This window comes from Balaenoptera ricei, chromosome 2 (genome assembly GCF_028023285.1).
Source record: "Balaenoptera ricei isolate mBalRic1 chromosome 2, mBalRic1.hap2, whole genome shotgun sequence".
NCBI lineage: Eukaryota > Metazoa > Chordata > Mammalia > Artiodactyla > Balaenopteridae > Balaenoptera > Balaenoptera ricei.
The window spans coordinates 61,093,852-61,114,462 of record NC_082640.1 but is presented as its reverse complement, the minus strand read 5'-3'; the positions used below and the strand labels follow the sequence as shown (position 1 = coordinate 61,114,462).

At 34.6% G+C, this 20,611-nt stretch overlaps 1 protein-coding gene across 10 annotated transcripts in view; it reads left to right on the top strand.

The window, feature by feature from the left end:
• The window catches only part of PEAK1 (pseudopodium enriched atypical kinase 1), a 298,094-nt gene that overhangs the window by 125,159 nt on the left and 152,324 nt on the right, over nucleotides 1-20,611 (top strand). For 9 of the 10 annotated variants that reach the window (XM_059912710.1, XM_059912708.1, XM_059912703.1 and 6 more), the window contains one exon: nucleotides 5,840-5,921. The exons of the other annotated variant lie outside the window; for it this stretch is intronic. The gene's annotated coding sequence lies outside the window, so the exon portion shown is untranslated. The remainder of the gene's footprint in view (nucleotides 1-5,839; nucleotides 5,922-20,611) is intronic. 10 annotated transcript variants of the gene reach the window in all.

Sequence of the window (20,611 nt, the reverse complement as noted above, 5' to 3'; positions counted from 1 at the left end):
GTAAGACTGACTAACTTGGCCTGAGGTGGAGGTAGAGGCTTATTAGGAAAGACTTCACAGAGGAGGTGCCATCAACAGAAGCCTTAAGGGCAAGTAGAAAATGGAAGAAAGAGGATTGCTAGTGAAATTTATAACATGCATAAAGGGCCTTTAAAAAGTATGATATATTCAAATAATGGGAAATAAATTATTATGGCTAGAATATACAGTTTATCAGAGAAGAGTGTCAGTAGGTGAGTCTAAAAAGATGGTTTGGTGCCAAGTCATAAAAGAACATGTATACCATACCAAGAAGTCTCAGGCTCATCTTATAGGTACCAGAAAGTGAAGAGTGTAATTAGGTTTGGAAAAATAACAGTAATATCACCTGTGACAGTAATATCACCTGTGATTCTGGGGTAGAAGATAGAGAGGGAAGACAGTAAACTGTGCCAGTGGTCCAAATGATAGAAAGGCATTTAGTGATAACTGTAGTGGGCTTGGGCAGGGGGAGATAACTTTAAGAGATATTTCAGAGGAAGAATCAACATGATTTGCTCCCTGGCTAGGATGGAGAAGGGAGTCAGAGTCACAGTGAGTAGATGAGATGGTGCTATTATTGGAGAAGTAATATAGCAGAAGACAGGTTTAGGGTAGGTGCAGAAGATGAGCTTGGTCTTTTAAGTTTGAAGTGCTGATAGGACATTCAGTTAGAGGTATCCGGTGTGCCAAAAGGAAATATAGGACTGGACCTTAGGAGAGTCTCAAACCAGAGAGTCCCATAACTTGTCTTTCCTGCCAGATGTCATATGTCACATCATTCATATGTGTGTGTACGTATACACACACACATATGTAAACATATATACACATTTGATCCTCATTATTCATGGATTCCATATTTTCAAATTCACTTACTTGCTAAGATTTAAACTCCCAAATCAGTAATTGTCGTGCTTTCACAGTCATTTGCAGACCTAGGCAGAGTGGCAAAAAAATTGAGGTGCCTGATGTGTACATTCTCAGCTGAGGTTGAGCAAGGTGACATCTTGCCTTCTTGTTTCAACTCACATACTATAAAGAAGCATCTTTTTTGCCATCTCCTTAGTGCCATGTTTTTCACATTTTTATGCTTTTTTGGGGTGTGATTTCACTGTTTAACATGGCCTCCAAATATTGTGCTGAAGTACTGTGTAGTGTACTTAAGCACAAGAAGGTTGTGATGTGCCTAATGGCGAAAATACGTGTGTTAGATAAGCTTTTGTTCAGTCATGAGCTGTGCTGTTGGCTGTGAGTTCGATTTTAATGAATCAACAGTATATATTAAATAAGGTATCTCTAAACAGAGGTACACATTAAAAAAAACTTACATATTGATAGGTTGACAAAATGTTGTAAGCAGAGGCTTGCAGGAATCTAACCCTATGTTTCCCATTTCCTAGAAGCAATGGAAGCACAGTATTCACCAATTCAGTGTTCACAGAAACTTTATAGAACATAACTACCACACATAGCAAGAATCGACTGTGTGTGTATAAAATCTACTCTTTTATGAATAATCCTTACATTTGTACAGTACAGACATTAGTCCCAATGTATGCTTGAGATTATGATCCCAAGAAATATATATCTCTTTTCTTGTTGAAAAAATAAATCCATATCAGACAAAAACAGTTTGCTCTTGCAGATGGATGATTCCATATTCCCTAAGCCAATGGGTTTTTCACAAAACAGAATATTAAAGAAATATAGGTGACATTGACAGCATCTAAATGATCATTTACAGCACACTTGAGCATAACATGTTCGTGACTATCATATTGGTAGGCTGCCAGTTTCTTTTATAGCTTGATGTTTTTCTCTTTAGCAGACTTGCAACATTTTCAGTCCCTATTCTCTTAGAGAAATTTATTTTACAGTGGTGTTCATGTGTGAGGGGATTTCATGATCCAAGACTAGTGTTTGTGCATTCATATCTGTCAATTTGCTTAAATACAACAGCTCAAAAGGATTTTTTAACCTGTTATTCATGAATGTTAGTTCATATCAGTAGGGGTGTTTTTAAATGGCAGGTATGATGTGAGAGTGAGAATCACCCATCTCTTCTGACATAACATCAGTGTTATGTTGAAAATTAACATTCAGCTTTGTATCTCTCTTTTTACTGTGCAAACCTGAAAGCAGGGAATTGGCATTTACAGTCAAGGACAAGAAGACATACAACTCCATGCAAATGATTTTTAAGCTCCAAAGTGCTTCTGTGCTTATTTACATATATCTGTTTTCTAATCACCTTTCCTCTTGATATAGAAGATGTGCCTAGGGTTGTTATTATCTTATACAGCTATATTGTCAAGTATATAAAATAACAATGATACAATGATACAGACATCCACTTAGAGATGCTTCAGTTTGGGGTGGCTGATTTACTTGTTTTATTTATTCCTCTAACGTGATCCTCTTCTGACTATTGTGTGGTTTTCTAGTTAATATATTAGGGTGAGTCTTCTCTGTTTTTACTGCAAGCAGTAGATTTTGTGTCATGAAGTATAGTTCAGGGCTAACAGCATTTTTTTCCTCTTCTTATTCATGGTAGATAACCTTAATCTTCACTCTTCATATGGGAATACCTCATACATCTGTTCTTCTTCTGTACTATGACTAGTGTATTTAAGTTTCAGGATTGATATTCTTTAATTCTGCATTCAGAAAGCAAAATATTTACAGTTGAATTCCTCTGTGAATTGGCATTAAGCTTACTATATTTTCATTTTCCACTGCTGATTTGGAGCAACCTAATGTTCTAATATTAAAGATTATTTAATGAGATTGACTAGCCCTTGAACTAACTGAAAGAGAGAGAGTCTGTGTTACCTTATTCCAATTTCAGTAAACTATTGTGCCATATAGAGATATGTTATAATTTCAGGATTTTATGTAAAGTTCTTCAGTACATGCTAATTAAGTGAGAGTACCTCCTCAAACTTATAAAAATGCAAGAGATTAGCTAAAAGATGAAAACATCTTTCTAAACTAATATCTCTCTAATTGAAGTAGAGGGTAGTGTCTGTAAATGGCAACTACATCATATAGTTTCAGAGAAAACTGTTTAAAAAAATCTTTGGTGATTTATTGGTTGTGTCTCTAAATCTTTTTATATGGATGGCTACATTCGTGAGTTTATATCTGCTGTTTACTATCCCTCCAGTCTTGTCTTACACGTCTCCTCTAAATGTGTCCATTTCCATCTCTGTTTTACTCACTCAAATACTTTAATTTCCTGTCTTCAACAATCTGAACTATTACTCCTCGTATCCCTAGATCAAGACTTTTTTCCAAAGAAACACTGAAATCCATCTAGTTGCCCTTCTCACTGGCTTGATATGTATAAATTATTTGCTGTTTGTTGTTAGTTTGCTTAGTTTCAGTTCAGTTTAACAAATATCTCCTGAGTGCTCGTTGTGATAATGTGTGAGCTTGGTGGGGTAGGGAAGTATGCTCTGGAGCCTTCCCAGAGAAGATGATCTTGGACCTGAATCTTGAAGAACAAGTAAGAATTTCCTATTCATGGAAGGAGTGTAAGTTTATATCGACAAAGAGAACAGCATGAAGCTTGACAAATAGTTCCGTATGGCTGTAGTGTGATGAAGTGGGAGATAGGAAATGAAGCTGAAGAGATAGGCATGAGCCAGGTCATTGAGGACTTTATATGTCATACTTCGGCATTTATTTTTTGGGTGAACTTGGACTTTATTCTGTGGATAATAGATAGCTATTGAAGGGTTTGACATACTCATGGTGTGGCAAGATTTCATTTTAGAGTGATCATTTTGGCGGGCGTGTGGTAAATGATTTTGAAGTAGGGTAAGAGTAGAGGTGGGTAGACCAGTTAGATTACTGATTTGGTCATATTGAGAGATAATGCCCTGGATTTAGATACTATTAATAGGGATGAATTGAGGACATAGACACGGAAAGTGTTTAGAGTAGAAATGAATCAGACATTTAAAGTGATTGGTGAAATGTGAGATTACCGTCAGACTTTGATTTGAGTGTCTAAGTGGCTGTTAATAACTATAGCAGGGAATTTAAAGAAGGAATAGATGTTAGGAAAAGTTTTTAATGTATTTTACCTATGGTACTTTCAGATGGAAACATACAGAAGACAACAAGATATAGGAGTCTGATGCTCAGGTGAAAGGTCAGGATTAGAGGTATTCATGTGAGGGTCCTCTCAGTCCTGGTGGGAGTACAGAGAATATGGGTAGAGTATGAAGTGGGCAAAAAGCTGAGCCCTGAGGGGAAATGAAAAAGGAACCCAAGAAGGAAACTGAGAAGGAAAAAAGCTCTGTCTTTGCCTAGTTTCCCTTGAAAGGAGGACAACTTTATCCTTTTTGTATCCTCGATAACATCTTGAATAATATAGTATAGATACTCAGTAAATGTTTGCTAGTTATTTTGTTTAGCTGGAAAGCATCTCATTTACTTTGAGATTTTATTTCATATTTTACCCAATTCCATGACTTGACAAGAAGTATTTTAAAATTCATACCATTTCATGAACACCTATTATGTACCTAGGCACTGTGTTAAATACTTCATACATGTTATCAGATTTTATCCTTAAAATAATCCTACAAGGGTAGGTTTTATTATTTCCATTTTGTTTTGAAGAACCTGAGGATAAGAAAGATTAAATGACTTGATCAACTTTTTCACATGTCCAAATTTCATTTTCTTAACCATCAATGATGATCTATTATGTGTTTAGACCAAATGACCACTTGAAAGTCAATTCTGGTTCCGTTGTGATAATTACTCTGACCCAAAGGCACTGATTTATACTAAATTCTGTACTGTCAGTCTTATGTGGATTAGCATGGTAGTTGGACACCTCTCTGTTCCTGAGTGCAGTAAGCCTTTACCTAATTCTTTTTAACTTTCTGAGGGACTATTTTTTCATTTTTCTATTAGCAGTTTGCATTAGATGACTGCTAAATTGCTTAAGGTTCTAAAATCCTGTAAGTCCATTATTTTGAAAAACTCAAAAACAGAGGTTGCTTAGCGTCTGCTAACAGGTTTTAGAGATCTATAGGATAATGTCTGTGTTTCATGACTCAACTAAAATTATATGCAAAATTTGATGCATGTATGTGCATTTTTCTGGGCATCAATTCATAGCTTTCATCAGATTCTCATAGTTGTGTATACCTCACCACTCACCCTTCACTCAAAAGATTAAGTATAGCTCTAGAAGTATTTTTGCATACTGTAATGAACTACAGTGCTTTGTGGAATCCTTTTCTGAGTAGTTTAAGTCATCTTTAACAAAGTATTGTTATTCATTGAAAGTAATTTTTGAGGTAAGGTTACTTTTTGGCTATTTAGACCTGTAGTATTTTCTAAAGTAAAACACCTCTTGGTTATTTTATCTCTTAAAAACAAGTCCATTAAATAGAATGAGTATTGGCTTACGGTAAGTACTGTCTTATGGTAAATTTTATTTTATTTTATTTTTTAACATCTTTATTGGAGTATAATTGCTTTACATTGGTGTGTTAGTTTCTGCTTTATAACAAAGTGAATCAGCTATACATATACATATATCCCCATATCTCTTCCCTCTCGCGTCTCCCTCCCACCCTCCCTATCCCACCCCTCTATGTGGTCACAAAGCACCGAGCTGATCTCCCTGTGCTATGTGGCTGCTTCCCACTAGCTATCTATTTTACATTTGGTAGTATATATATGTCCATGCCACTCTCTCACTTCGTTATGGTAAATTTTAAAATGCTCAGTTTTAAAGTGCGAGTCAAATGACCTTCACTAATAAACATTCCCCACTTTGCTCTTCCTGTAGGAAAAGAATATTTGAGGTCCATTCCTCAGGAAAGAAAAGGAAGCAATGACATAATGCCTAGAGTTGGTGCCAGTTAAACTGGGTTTGTACTTTTTCTTTTCTTAATGTAACACATTTATTCTAATCTTGAATCTCTCTTTTTTTTTTTTTTTCAATCTCCTGCCTTATTCCAACAGCAGAACTTATAATTTTGAACTTTGCCTTAGTATGGAAGAGACAAAGATGAATAAGATAGACCCCTTTCTAGGTATTTGTAATGTCTGTTAATATGAACAACAGAATCATAAAAAGCTAGATAAAAGTCACATTTTCAGATAAGAAGCTTGAGAGGTCTGATAAATTGCTCAAGATAAAAAGCTACTAGATAGTCAGACAAGGATTCAAACTCAGATTTGTTGACTCCAAACCCCATTTGCCTTCCATTTTGTCACACTGCTCCTCATTTTATTTAGGTTTAGTTGTACAATTGCTTATAACTGAAGTTGAGGTGAGGACCAGGACCCCATATATTTAATTTAATAAATATTTCTGATAAAGTAAAAAGAGAGGAAACAGTCTCTATTCTCCTAAAGTTTAGAAGATTAGAGAAGGAAGCTAATATTTGTAGAGCACTTAGTATGTGCCAGACACTGTCATAGTGTCTTAACATGAGCTAGATCATTTAATTCACAACAGCCAGGTGACATACTTGGTATTATCCCTGTTTTAAAGAAAGAGGAAGAGACTGAAGCTCAGAGAAATAAATTGCCCAAAATCACATAGCTAGTAAGTAACAAAAGCAGAATTAAAATGCTGTACTGTGAAAGGTTAGGTAGGGTTTACATTATACCTATTGACTTAAAATTGAATATCACACAAACCAACTGAATAGCTGGACAGTTTGATCTAAGCTCCTTTTGCTATTAGTGACATTTGTAAACATTCTTAACTGGACTGTTAATAGTTAAGTCATCTTCACCAGAGTAATATTCACATTTTCTTAATAAGCTTTTCATTGTAATCTGTTTGTAAAGATAATTGTTTAAGCTGTGGTGAAGAGAGAGTTTAAATTCACAAAATAGTGAACAACATCACATGATAGAAAGGATGTTGAGGTGAGAGTCAGGTCTGAGTCCTTCCTACTCCCAACTTTCCTACTGACTTATGTGATCTGCCAGTCTCTTAGCCTGCTTTTGGACTCATTTTGTGAGATGAGAAGGTTGAGTTAATTGTTCCCTGAGTCTCTTACAACTATGAAATTATCCCAAGAGTAAGTAGATTTTTTAATGTGATTCATATGTAAATATCAAAGACTTTTTAGAGATGAGAAGTCTTTAGAGATCACCTGACTGAATCCTCCTATATGATAGATGAAGAAACTGAGACCCTTACATTTGTATGACACTTTAAACATCCAAAGCTCTTTCACATACATTAATCTCATACAAGCTTCACCACAATCTTGTGGATTAAATATCATCATCATCATTGTACAGATGAGCAATTGAATTGGTCTAGGGTCACATAGCTGAGCCTAAACTAAATGACTGACTGTCAACCTAAAGTTTGCCATGTTTCCTTGCTTTAGTGGGATTAATTACATCTTTGTGATGAAGTCCTATTGTGGGAGAAAGTGAGAATTCAGTGATTTATGAAACAAATCCAAGCAGGAAAAAGAAACATTCCCTAGTATAAAAGTAGTAATGACTACAGCAGTATAAATAGCAGAAACAAAGAGGGAAGGAAGGGGGCAAAAACTAGGGTCTACAAGTTGATTTAATATTTGTTTTCATTTATTCCTGGATTAGGAGTAGGTATAATTGACTTTTAGTATTTTTGTGTTTATCAGTAGTGTACTGTTTGAATTGCTTTATCCTCAACAGAGTATTGATAATTCATAGAGAAACCATACTTCGTAATAAAGTACTTGTAAATTGTAGATGAGCTACAGAGAGAGAACTTACGACAGTTAATGCAAAAGGATATAAGACAACGAACAAATACCTGTGGGAAGCTAAATTTTACACGAAATTATTTAATTATTTCATTGCCTTTAGTGATGTGAACTCAATTTTCTTTCCTATTTCCACTCTGTAGCTGTGGAAACATTAACTGTCCCCATGCCAGTGATCCTGCTGTGCAGAACAACAAATTGCTTTACCTTGGTAGCTTTCTGTAAATAATATGTATTTTTTTAATTGGAAAGAAAATTATCTTAAAACTAGAATATGGATGTTAGCAGTTATTCTTTTACAGTCTTGACCCCCAATTTTCCTTCCTTTAAAAGAAGGTCATTTTCTAGATTACATGATGTGATGGTGCTTTCTCTGTGGATATGAAAATTCGGTCATTAATAAAATTTCTATTTTTATTCTGTATTAAAGTTTTTTATAAACTATAAACTATATTCTATAGAACTAATAAATGGAAGGAGGATCTTCCATATGTTTCTAATCAAATAAAACAATAAAGGATGGAATAGGTACACAACAAAATTGAAAGCAACAGTGTAAGATTTGACTTAAATTAGAGAAGAAAAATGTTTTTCCTAAAGTCTTTCTTCCTTAAGAGAATTTTAAAGATTCTTTTGCCCTGTTCGCTGACGTTTCTTCCACATGCCCTTCCCTACAGAGCCGCGCCTCGCAGCCAGCTCCCATTCTAACGTCATCAGATCCATGGAACTCAGGGAAATGGCATTTGAGGAAAACTTGAATAGACTGTTCTTTAGTTCTCAGTTTTGAATCTGGCCTCAAAACATGTGCAAGGGTTTTTTCAACCACTGCTTTTAAAGCTCTTTAAAGGAAAATATGAAAAGGCCACTTCACAGTAGTTGATATTTAGTTTTTGTTTTGAGATAACTCAAGAGCTAGTCTCCTGGAAACTTTAAACACCTGACATAAACAGTTTTTTACTGAATTGTACCTATTTTAATATGACTGTCTTGCTTACCCAGACTACAGTGAGTTTTAAGGACTACAATCAGCTTCTCATTGGCCAGCTGTGATTTAGTGGTCATAATAAAGTTATGATATTGAGCTGAGCACTTATAATTTTTTAAAGTGATTGGGCTATTTTTTTTTTTTTTTTTTTCTGTGATTTTTGAGTTTCCCTTGTTTGGCTTTAGGGTTAAAGAGCCAGGCTTCCTGGATGGTGCTTCATTCATTTTAAAACATTCCCTCAGTACACCAGTAGTTCAGAAGACATGGGTTCATACATTAAGCCTTTTAATTTTTTATAAAACTACTTCTATAAAGAAATTGTTGAAACATTTTTTTTTTCAGTCTTGTTTACAAATTTGGTAGCACTAAATAAAATGTTCTGCCAGGAGATTGATTCAGTATTAATATATCAATAGATTTGCTTTTTTGTATGGGGTTTAGTTTCTGTACCAGGGTACTTTCTAAGAATGAGATAAGTTCTTAGTAGATGTATGGAAATTTGAGGAACTCTCAGATCCTTCTCAATGTCATCTTCAGTAAATCTAAGAATGGCAGTGAGGGAAATACAGAGATGTTGGTTTGTGTGTGTGTGTATATGTATGTGTGTTTGCATGTGTGGTCTCAACACTGAGGAAATGCAATAAACTTAGATTTGCAGCTTCCTTCTTAAAGGTTAACATGACAGTGGAGTTATAAGGGAATACTGATTAGTTTTCCTTTTCCAAATGTACTGCTATTTAACAGTTATATGTAGCTCAGGACTTATTTTATATCTTAGTATGTATTTTAAAGAATTAAATGAATTGATTCATATTTTTAAAAAAAGAAGTGTAGATGTTAAGGAGAGTAACAGAATCACTTGGCCTACATTTGTATTATCAGTTCATCTGTAGTTGCCTGGTTATTTGGATTTATCAGAGAAAAATAGTATCAAGCAAGTATAGTTAATGGAATATTTGTTGGCATATATACATGCCACTTTTATTTTTCTTACTTCTCAAAGTGAGAAGATTGGATGATTTTTATAAGTATTCAAAAATTATTCTGTTGGATGTAATTGAGAGTGTTGTTGAAATAGATAATCATTTGTTCTCGTCTTATTTCTTTTATGAAACCCCATCTCCAAAAAAAAAAAATTTAAACCAAAGGCCATTTGGGATTGCAACCAGGGTTTTCTATGAACACTGAATTTGAAATTAAAATTGTATGAATTCCCTTGCTGGCTTTGCTCTTTCTTACATAGGAACAGAACATTTCAATACAAGACTTGGTAGTCTGAGATGTTGCTAGTCTGCAGGTCTTCTACAGGAGATATGAAGGATTGTAAGAGATTTGGGGAACTGCAGATTTTCCATGCAGGTTAAAAAAAAAAGTACTTTATTATATTGAGTGAAACCATTTAAAGTGGCTTACTTTCTCTTTTCCAGTAATGCCAATACCACATGTCTTATAAAATTAAAAATAGCAGGTGTCATTTTTCTAGCATGAATACTGGTTCACAGACTTTTTAAAAGCAAAATATAGAGAAGGTCTGATGTGATAAAGGGAATAGAAATCTTGTATAGCCCATATAGTCTGAGTCATCTACTCAAAGCTAGTAACTAGGGTCAGACATTAAGAGTCCATAAAAAGATCACAGAAAACCAATAGCAGAGAATATTGAAAGCCAGCCCGCACTGTCTGAAGCAAGATTATAGAATCCGCTTGAGTGCATAGAAATATTTTGTGTTCCTTATTAATTCTGAGATAATACAAATTTAACAGAAGCACGGAATAGGAATAGGTTTTAGAATAGGAATAAGCTTTACAGATCATTTAATTATTTCCTTTCATTTTACGAAGAGAAACCAAGGGTTAGAGGGTAAATTACTTACTCAGCACCAACTAGGTAGTGACAGTAGTAGGAGTAGAATACAGCTCACCCTTGAATAACAGAGGGGTTGATCCAGGTGTCATTTATAGTCAACCCTCTGTATCTCCATTTCTTCCACATCCATGGATTCAACCAACCATGGACCATGTAGTACTGAAAAATATTGAGTATTGAATTTAGTATTAAAAAATATCTGCATGTAAGTGGACCCATGCCGTTCAAACTAACGTTGTTCAAGGTTCAACTCTACTCTTACCTATCAAATAATTGAAGATGGGGATTAAAAGCTGTGATGGGAAATGATGGTTTTTATTATTGTTGTTTTAAATTTCTACATACAGTAAAATTTACTTTTTTACTAGTTCTGTGAGCTTTAACAGATGTACAGATCCATGTAAACTACTGCTACAAACAGGATACAGGTAGACCCATCACCCCAGAAAACTTCAAACTGTCCTTTTTTGTTCAAAACCTCCACCTACATTTAAGCCCTAGCAACTACGATCACCTTAGTTTTGCCTATTCCAGAATGTTGTATAAATGGAACTGTTCACTGTGAACTCTTTTGTGTGTGGCTTCTTTCTCTCAGCTTAATATTTTTGAGATTCATCCATGTTGTGCGTATAGTGGTTTATTCTTTTTTTAATTTATGAGTAGTATTCCATGTACAACTACATAACCATTTGTTTAGTCATTCACCTGTTAATGAACATTTGAGTTGTTTCCAGGTTTTAGCTATTATGAATAAAGCTGTTGTGATCGTTTTTTTAAAGAGAAAAGGAAAAAATTTTATTTATACATATTATAGGGACCCCAATAGTGAGCTCCTAAAGTATTCACAAAGGTAATTCACTTCATACTTTGAAATAATTATAGATTCGCAGGAAGTTGCAAAGATAGTACCGTATAGAGATGTTCCCTGTACCATTCACCCAGTTTCTCCTATTAGTTGCATCTTATATAACCATAGAATAATAATACCAAAATCAAGAAATTGATATTGATATAAAGTGAATAATAGTTCTTTGGCATTTTGTCACATGTGTACATTCGTGTAACCAAGACTGCAGTCTCACCAGAAAGATTTCCCTCCTTCTGTCCTTTTATAGTCACACACACACACACACACACACACACACACACACACACACACACACACACACCCTCCTCTCGACCACCCTTCACCCCTGGAAACCACTAATCTGTTATCCATCTCTATAATTTTGTCATTTCAAGAATGTCATAAAAATGGAATCATTTAGTATATATATAAACTTTGAGATTGGCTATTTTCATTTAGCATAATGCCCTTGAGATCCACCCAAATTGTGGTGTGTTCATTCCTTTTTATTGCTGATTTAGTATGTTTCATGGTATAGATGTACCACAATTTGTTTAACAATTCACCTATTGTAGGACATTTTAGTTGTTTCCAGGTTGGGTCTGTTGCTAATAAAGGTAATTATTGATATGTTAAGACATAATAAGTCTGCCATTTAATTTTTTGTTTTCTGTTTGTTTCCTCTTTTCATTTCTCTTTTCCTTTTCCTGCTTTCCTGGGGGTTACTTGAATACTTTTTAGAATTCCATGTTGATTTACTATAGTGTTTTAAAATGTATTTCTTTGTATAACTTTTTCATCATTGCTCTAGATATTACATTGTATATTTATAACAGATCACAGTCTCCTGTACCACAGTACCACTGGCACTGCTACCTTTTACTACTTCAAGCAAAGTGTAGAACCCTTACCTTCCTTTAGTTCCTTTATCCTCCCTCATTTAATTAATATTTTTATGTGTAGATGTATTATTTATAGGTGTATATTATATGCATGCATACATATATTTTATATGTACTTGTTTTAAATATTTCCTTTACATACATTGTGAACCATATCAGACAGTATTATAATTTTTGCTTAAACAGTCAGACATAATTTGGATGACAAGAGGAGAAGAACTCTTACTGTATGTATCCATATTTTTACTCTTTTTGGTCTTCTTCCTGATGTTCCAAGATTCCATCTTTTTTCATTCCCTTTCTATTTAGAGAACTTTCTTTATCCATTCTTTTAGGGCAAGTCTACTAGCAATAAATTCTCTTATCTTTCCTTTATCTAAGAATATGTTGATTTTCTCTTCATTCCTTAAGGATATTTTTCTGGAGGAAAAATTCTGGGTTGACAGTTCTTTTTCTTTCAGCACCTGAAAAAGATTGTGCCACTTCCTTCTGACCTTTATAGCTTTTTATGAGAAATCCACTGATAGTCAAATTGGTTTTCCCCTGTAGGTAAAGGATCATTTCTCTCTTGCTGCTTTTAAGATTTTTTTCATTGTCTTTAGTTTTCAGAAATTTGACTATTGTATGTCTTGGTGTGGATTTCTCTGGATTTATGCTGTTTGAGATTTGTTCAGCTTCTTGAATCTTTAGGTTTATGTCTTTTGCCAAATTTGGGAAACTTTTTTCAACCATATTTTTTCCAATATTTTTTCAGCTCTACCCTTTTTCTCCTCTACTTCCAAGACTGATGACATGAATGTTAGATCTTTTGTTATAATTTCACAGCTCCCTGAAGCTCTGTCCATTTGTATTCAGTCTATGTCTTTTGTTATTTAGATTGGGTAACTTCTATTGTTTTATCTTCTAGTTCACTGATTCTTTCTTCTGTCCCCACCATTCTCCTGTTTAGCCCATCCATTGGCTTTTTAATTTCAGTTATTATAATTTCAGTTCTGTAATTTTATTCTTTGTATCTTCTGTTTCTTTGCTGAGACCTTCTGTTTCTTAGACTTTCTATTTTTCATTTGTTTCCAGTGTGTTGTCTCACTTAAAAATTCTCATTGAAGCATTTTATTGTGGCTGCTTTAATATGTCATCTTGATATTGGCATCCATTGTTTGTCTTTTCTCATTCATGTTGAGGTTTTCCTGATTTTTGGTATGATAAGTGGTTTTCAGTTAAAACCTGAACATTTTGGGTATTATGTCATGAGACTTTATATTTTATATCAATTTAGCAGGTCTCTTTTGATACTTCCCTGCCAGGGTGAAAGGGTGCTGCCTTATTATTGCCACCTAGAAGTATAAGTTCAGAGTCCCACTTACCCTCCATTGACATCTGGGGAGGAGACTGCTGTACTTCTTGGCAGGGGTGGAAGTTCCAGCTCCCCACTCTAATGACACCAACCCTGCTGGGTAAATACCTAGGAGTGGAATTGTTGGGTTATATGGTAAGTTTTGTTCAACTTTCAAAGAAGGTGTCAAACTTTTTTAAAGTGGTGGTAAAATTTTACATACCTACCAGCAATGTGTGAACATTTCAGATGTTCTAAATTAATGTTATCCTATAGAACTTTCTGCAAGAATGAAAATGTTCTATATCAGCACTGTCCAATACTGTAACCACTAGCCACATGTGGCTCTTGAGCAGTTGAAATATGGCTAGTACATCTGAGGAAGTGAATTTTTTATTTTATTCAGTTTATCAATTTAAATTTAAATGGCTACATGTGGCTAGTGGCTACTGTATTAGAAGGTGAATCAGTGCAGCTCTACATCCTCATCAGTATTTAGGCACCACAGCTGTACATCCTCATCAATATTTAGAATTGTCAATCTTTCTAAATTTAGCCATTTAATGCGTGTGAAATGGTATCTTGTGGTTTTAATCATTTAATGTAATTATTGGCCATTTAATTTTTATAATGATTGTTTTTTGAAATGCAATTACTTTTGTTTGTTGACTTTTTTTTTTAATTTTAAACTTTATTTATTTATTTATTTATGTATTTATTTTTGGCTGTGTTGGGTCTTCGTTGCTGCGCGCAGGCTTTCTCTAGTTGCAGCGAGCGGGGGCTACTCTTCGTTGTGGTGCGCGGGCTTCTCATTGCGGTGGCTTCTCTTGTTGCGGAGCACAGGCCCTAGATGCGTGGGCTTCAGTAGTTGTGGCGCACAGGCTCAGTAGTTGTGGCTCGCAGGCTCTAGAGCACAGGCTCAGTAGTTGTGGTGCATGGGCTTAGCTGCTCTGTGGCATGTGGGATCTTCCCAGACAGGGGCTCAAACCCATGTCCCCTGCACTGGCAGGCAGATTCTTAACCACTGTGCCACCAGGGAAGTCCCTGTTTGTTGACTTTTTTTAAAAATTATTTATTTATTTATTTTGGCTGTGCTGGGTCTTAGTTGCGGCACACGGGATCTTTAGTTGCAGCATGTGGGTTTCCTAGTTGTGGCATGTGGACTCTTAGTTGTGGCATGCATGCAGGATCTAGTTCCCTGACCAAGGATTGAACCCAGGCCCCCTGCATTGGGAGCGTGGAGTCTTACCCACTAGACCACCAGGGAAGTCCCTATAATGATGTTTTTAAAACAGCAGAAGTTTTTAATTTTGATAAAGTATGGTTTATCAGGTGACTGTTTCTGTATTTCTTTTTTTTTTTTTATGGTTCATGCTTTTGAATCTTTGCCTATTCTAAAGTCATAAAAACTTTTCCCTGTTTTCTTCTTGAAGCTTTATAGTTTTACATTCTACTCTTAGGTTTATGATGTATTTTCATTTAGTATTTTTTACATATATAAAATCGTGTCATATAAAAGCAAAATTCATTTTTATTCCATATGAATATCCAGTTGTTTCAGCAACATTTGTTGAAAATATTTTCTTTCTGCATTGAGTTACCATGGCACTTTTAAAAATTAATTGACCAAGTATTTTATAGTCTATTTTTGGATTCTCTGTTCAGTTCCAGTTTTCTATACGTTATCATTAGGCTATTACCAAACTATATGGATTGCTGTAAGTTAATGTTAACTCTAGAAATCAGGTATTGTAAGTATTCCTACTTTGTTCTTCATTTTCAAAATTATTTTAATTATTCTGTTCATTTGGATATTCATATACATTTTAGAATCAGCTTGTACATTTCTACAAAAAAAAAAAAAAACCCTGGGATTTTGATTTAGATTGAATTGAACGTGTAGATGAATTTGTGAAGAATTGCCATATTAACAACTTTGAATCTTCCAATTCATGACTATGTTATATATTTTTATTTATTTCAGTTTTCTGTAATTTGTCTTAGCTTTGTTTTGTAGCTTTCATTTTATAGGTCTTACACATTTTTTGTTAGGGATAAACTCAGGTATTTAATTTTGTTTAATGCTATTATAATGGCATTTAAAAGTTTTAAAATTTCTAGTTGTTTGTTGATATAGAAATACAATAGATATATGTATAATGAACACAAGTTCTACAGTCTTTTTGTTTTTTTTTTTATGTATTTATTTATTTATTTTTTGGCTGTGTTGGGTCTTCGTTTCTGTGCAAGGGCTTTCTCCAGTTGCGGCAAGCGGGGGCCACTCTTCATCGCGGTGCGTGGGCCTCTCACTAGCGCGGCCTCTCTTGTTGCGGAGCACAGGCTCCAGACGTGCAGGCTCAGTAGTTGTGGCTCACGGGCCCAGTTGCTCCGCGGCATGTGGGATCTTCCCAGACCGGGGCGCGAACCCGTGTCCCCTGCATTAGCAGGCAGATTCTCAACCACTGCGCCACCAGGGAAGCCCTCTACAGTCTTGCTGAAATCACTATATAGTTTGTAGATGCCTTAGGATTTTCTATGTAAATAATTTTGTCTCCTGTAAATAAAGACATTTTAACTTCTTCCTTTCCCATCTTTATGCTTTTCATTTCTTTTTTGTGCCTCCATATAGCTATGATCTCCAGTATAATGTTGAACAGAACATTTATTATTTATTATTATGTCAGTATTTTACAGATGCCCTTTATCAAATGGTAGTTCTTTTCCATTCTGAGTTTTCTGAAGTTTCTATTATGAATGTGTGTTGAAATTTATTTAGTATTTTTTCTCTGTTGAGAGGATTATATTGTTTTTCTCCTTTATTCTGTTAATATAGTTAATAACATTGATTTTTTTTAATGTAAAATCAACCTTGTATTTCTTCTTATATATTGCTGAATTTGATTTTGCTATTTTGTTAAAGATTTTTGCAAGTATGTTTATGAGAGATATTGGTGTGTAGTTTTCTCATAATGTCTTTTTCTGGTTTTGGAATCAATCTAATGCTGACCCTATAAAATCAGTTGAGAAATGTGTCCTCCTCTACTTTCTGGGAGAATTTATGTAGGATTTGTATTACTTCTGTCTTTGTATGTTAGATAGGATTTACAATGAAGCATTGGGAACTGGAGTTTACTTTGTGGGAATATTTTAAATTACAAATTCAATTTCTTTAATAGATATAGTGTTATTTGGGTTATGTGTTATTTCCTGAGTCAGTATTGGTAACCTGTGTCTTTTAAGGAATTTGTTCATTTCATCATAGTTGTCAAATTTATTGACCTAAAAGCATTCATAGGGACTTCCCTGGTGGCGCAGTGGTTAAGAATCCACCTGGCCAATGCAGGGGACACGGGTTCGAGCCCTGGTCCAGGAAGATCCCACATGCCACAGAGCAGCTAAGCCTGTGCACCACAACTACTGAGCCTGAGCTCTAGAGCTCGCGAGCCACAACTACTGAAGCCCGCATGCCTAGAGCCCGTGCTCCACAACAAGAGAAGCCACTGCAATGAGAAGCCCGTGCGCTGCAACGAAGAGTAGCCCCCACTCTCTGCAACTAGAGAAAGCCCGTGCACAGCAACGAAGACCCAACATAGACAAAAATAAATAAATAAATAACTTAATTTAAAACAAATCATTCATAAATGGTCTCTTGTTCTTTTAATATTTGTAGAATCTTTAGTAACGTTTCCCCTTTCATTCCTAATATTGCTGATTTCTGTCTTTTCTCATTCAGTCTAGTTAGACGTCTGTCAATTTCTTTTTCAAAGAACCTGTTTTTGTTTTCATTGATGTTTCTCTATTTTTCACTTATCTATTTCATTGGTTTCTATTCTTTGTTACTTTGTAACTATCTACTTATTTGGTTTAATTTCTAGCCTCTTATGATGGTAGCTTAGATAATTGATTTTAGGTCTTTTCTGTCTAATATATGCATAGAAGACTGTAAATTTCCTCAAAGCTGCATTTCCTTGTTAGCTGCATCAAAAATTTTGATTGGTTAGGTTTCGTTTTCATTCATTTCAAAGTATTTTCTAATTTCCCTTGTGATTTCTGGCACTTAGGTTATTTTAGAAGATGTTGTTAAATTTCTAAATGTTTGGGAATTTTCCACATATCGTTTTGGTTTTGATTTCTAATTTAATCCCACTGTGCTAAGGGAATATACTATGTGTAGTTTCAAATTTTTTAAATTTGTTAAGACTTATTCCTGGTTCAGCAAATGGGCTATCTTGGTAAGTGTTTCATGGGCAGTATAAAAGTTTGTATTTTGCTGTTGTTGGTTGAAATATTCTATAAACATCAATTCAGTTGATAGTGCTGTTCGAGCCTTCTTTATCTTTGGTGGACTTTCAGTGTACCTGTTCTTTTCAGGTACTGAGGGAGGAGTGTTGATGTCTCCAACTGTTTTGGGTGCTTGTTTGTTTCTCCCCTCAGTTCTGTCAGTTTTTGTTTAATGTATTTTGTAGTTCTGGTATTATGTACATATACATTTAGAATTATTCCATCTTCCAAATGAAGTGATCCCTTGATCATTATGAAATATCCCTCATCATCTCTGATACGATTTTTCTCTTGTCTTCTATCTTCTCTGATATAAATGTGGCTATTTCTTAAGATTTTGGTTTGCATGGTATATCGTCTATCCTTTTATTTATTTTTTATTTTTTTATTTTTATTTTTTAACTATTTCCTTATTTTAGTGTGAGATTCTCATAGCATATATTTGGTCTTGCTTTTTTAATCTGTCTTTTAATTGGAGTGTTTAGATAATTTACATTTAATGTATATATTAATGTGGTTAGGTTTAAATCTACCATCTTTGCTGTTCATTTTCTATTAACCATTCCTTTGAATTAATTTTACTTTGGGATTCCATTTAATCTTCTCTATTGGTTTTTTCCTTTATTGGCTTATTCTTTTTTCTACCTTTTTATTTACTTATTTTAGTGGTTGCTCTAGGATTTATAATATGCCTATTATTGCATTCTACTATCAAGTAATTTTATACCATCTCATATAATGTAATATATTTATAACAGTATTCTTCCTTTGTCTCACAGTCATCTTTTTCTCTCTGAACTTCATTTTGACTAGATTATATTGCTGTGTCTTCAAGTTCACTGGTTTCTTTTTTTCTGCAGTGCTCATCTCATCCAGTGAAATTTTCATTTCAGATATTATATATATATTTTATCTCTAGAAGTTCTATTTGGTTCTTTTTGAAAATTCTCCATTTCTCTCTTCCCTGTGTTCCTGTTTTCATTTATATGGAGCATATTTATAACACCCTTTCAATGTCTTTGCCTCTTAATTCCACCATGTCTGTCATTTCTGGGTCTCTCTGTGTTGACAGATATTTTTCTGGTTATGGGCCACGTTTTCCTACTTCTTTGTATGTCCAGTAATTTTTAATTAAATGTCAGGTATTTGTGAATTTTACGTGTTGAGTTCTTGATTTTGTGGTATTTCTTTAAAGTGTATTGGACTTTTTCCTAATAGGCATTTTAAATTGCATATTAGTTTGATCCTTTCTAGGCTTTCTAGGCTCCCAAGCACCTTTCAGGAGGGTCTAGAGGAACTTTTATTTTAGGGCTACTTTTCCCCTGCTTCTGCACGTGGCCCTTCTGGGGTCATTACTGATAGCCTTGTATATTCAGTGAGGTTTTTCCCCTCTTGCTGGAGGGAACTTGTTGAAATATTGGCCCCATGTCAGCTCTGTGAATCCTTTGTCTTAGAACTCCCTGGTAATTTTTTTCCTTAGAAGTTCTTCTTGGCTGGTCTCAAGAAATTTACCCTTCTCATGTACAGGTTTTTATTTAGCTAAATACTCAAGGGAGCCCTCATTTAAATTACTGGAACACTTTCACTGCTCTCTGGAACACTACCCCATAAATTCTAGCTACCTTGGCCTCCTTGTACTTTTTTCTCCATCTCCTCACGTCAACAAGATTGCCAGACTCTATTTGGGTTCTTCCTCCTGTACTGGAGTAGTAAATTGCTTCCTGTCTGAGAGCCTTGGGTGATGGTAGGGCTCGCCTTATTTGTTTCCCTTTTCTCAGGGATCACAGTCCTGTACTGCCAGTGTCTGAAAATAGTCCTCTCCTGTATTTTATACGGTGTTCTAGTTGTTCGCAGTGAGAGGATTATTCTGGACTTTTTACCCCCTCATGCCCTCAGAAGCAGAAGTTGAATCATTCTAGAATGAGTTTTAATGCTAACACCTTTACAAAATTGTGAAGCTCTCAAGCAGTTATTATTTTTTACATAACTTTTAACCATTTATTCACTTTTTCCTCAGTATTGTTATAAATGATCTTGTATCGACTGTAGGAACTATTATTTATTTTTCAATTCAGGGAGCCCATTACAAACTTTAAATCAGAAGCTGACCCAAAGAAAATGATTTATCATACCTAAGAAATCTCACAAATCAGGAAAATGGATTTTCGAGTATACAAAAATTCTCTCAGTATTATGGAATAGTCATTTTAAATATAAAATTATTATTTAATATTTCATTAGAAACATGAAAGACTTGGAATAAAATACTTGGAGATAAGGACTAAAATGAACCACTTGATCTAGTGTTAAAATATAAGTCCTATCATTTTAGAGCATAACCATGTGAGTATATGTACTTTATATCAGGAACCGGCAAATGTTATCCGGAAAGGGCCAGATAGTGTATATTTTAGACTTTGTGGGCCATACAGTCCTTGTTGCACCCACTCAGCTAATCCTTTGTAGTACAAAAGCAGCCTTAGATGATACATTTTTAAATGTGCTAGCTGTGTTCTGATAAAACTTTATCTATAGAAAATGAAATTTGAATTTCATATAATTTTTATGCCCCAAAATAGTTTTCTTCTTTTGATCTTTTTTTCCTGCTATTTAAAAATGTAAAA